This window comes from Sinocyclocheilus anshuiensis, unplaced genomic scaffold (assembly GCF_001515605.1).
Source record: "Sinocyclocheilus anshuiensis isolate Anshui unplaced genomic scaffold, SAMN03320099.WGS_v1.1 scaffold154, whole genome shotgun sequence".
Taxonomy (NCBI): domain Eukaryota; kingdom Metazoa; phylum Chordata; class Actinopteri; order Cypriniformes; family Cyprinidae; genus Sinocyclocheilus; species Sinocyclocheilus anshuiensis.
Genome location: NW_015546101.1, coordinates 612,182 through 613,985, shown reverse-complemented (window position 1 = coordinate 613,985; position 1,804 = coordinate 612,182). Strand labels below are relative to the sequence as shown.

Sequence of the window (1,804 nt, the reverse complement as noted above, 5' to 3'; positions counted from 1 at the left end):
TGTCACCATATTCTAATTTGTTGAGATAGTGAATTGGTGGGTTTTTGTTAAATGTGAGCCAAAATCATCACAATTAAAAGAACCAAAGACTTAAACTACTTCAGTCTGTGTGCATTGAATTTATTTAATACACGAGTTTCACAATTTGAGTTGAATTACTGAAATAAATGAACTTTTCCACGACATTCTAATTTATTGAGATGCACCTGTAATTGCTTGGCTACTCAACAAATAATAAATATGTGGACATGAAAGATTGATCTGAGCTTAAATTATTTTCTAATCTTACCTGGATATTAGATTAAAGTTTCTGCTGAGACATGAAATAGTCCATTACAATATGAAACAATCGGTCAACATATAGGTAAGAGAGATGCTAGATGGCGCCACTTGCATTTTGTATGAGACCCACAAGTTTACAAGACATGAAAGTAGGAAACATTATAACAGAGAACTGAAACCTATGAAACCTCTCTGGACATTATTGGTGGAGCTCGAAGGTCCAACCATACCCTAACCATAACTAGGTCAAGCTCCACCCATTAGGTCTGCAGAGGTCCACCCATTTGACCCATTTGGATCTGCAGTGAGCACCACTTGTCTAATTACAAGTTCCTTCACAGATATGCAACACAATAAAATCAAAACTTTTAAAAATCAGTCATACATCTAATACATCAATTACCTTTTTCAACAGCAGAGATGTCTTAGCTTTACAATTATTCTGTATTGAGATGAACAAATCATAAAATATCATTTGGTACAGACAATATGTATTTTGCTTTGTGTATATGATATTTCCCAAATAAAATAAGAAGTTTGATTATACTGTGCATCTCCAATAAACCAGTATCACATTCTATAAACAAGATCTTATCAGTTGTTTTTTATAAACTTGTAAAACAGATTAAAATAAACAATGAAACTTGGGTCCAAAATAATTTTGTGTAAGTACAATTGAAAAATAAGATTGTTTCTGAATCATCTTTACAAAAACAACAAAACACTTCTTTAAACTTTTTACTGAAGTCATTACATGGATAATATCAATTTATTATTTTAAAGTGAGTTTCTTGACTTACACTTAATTAGGAACTACATATGTATTTATATCCGACCAAAGTTTACAGAAAAAAGAGAATGATAATCATGATTATGTGATCTTTCTAATATAAATTTTTTTTTAAATCCCTGATGTAAAGACCACCAACAGTAAGATCCGGAAGAGAACCAATGATACATCTTTTCATTTTTATTAAGGTGAATTAGGTTCAGAGAAATACAGCAAATGAGTTTTAAATATTCTTTTGAAGATACATTTATCCCAAGAATATTAAGAATTGCTGCTGTCTTTGACACTGGCTGTTTCTCCTGTCGTTAGGCCAAACATAAAAGTCAAGAAAACTAAATGTTTGTGTTCTCTTTAAAAAAAACAAAAAAAACACAAAAAACCCAGTAAATTTAAAAAACAATATACTCTTTAAAAAACAATATACTATATTTTACAGATACAAATAACATGTAATACAATGAATACTATGTTTTATCTTCTCAGAAATTGCAATTAAGTTAAATTTAGTTTAGTTTAGTTTTATTTTAAAATTTGAGAAGGCAGGTTATTGCAGCACAACAGTATTTTAAAAACTGCAATCAGCGCTATGCTCATTAGCATCTCGGAAATGATGTCAAATTACTCTTCTCGCCAATCCAGTAGGAGTAGGAGGTGGGAAAATAAAAGAAAACTTGCCCCTTTTAGACTTGCACTCTATTCATTTACTAACTGCTTTTTTTCTTTAAAAAAAAA

At 30.4% G+C, this 1,804-nt stretch overlaps 1 protein-coding gene across 2 annotated transcripts in view; it reads left to right on the top strand.

Annotated features, from left to right (window-relative positions):
* The window catches only part of LOC107700387 (tetraspanin-3-like), a 14,259-nt gene that overhangs the window by 2,608 nt on the left and 9,847 nt on the right, over window positions 1–1,804 (top strand). The window lies entirely within an intron of this gene.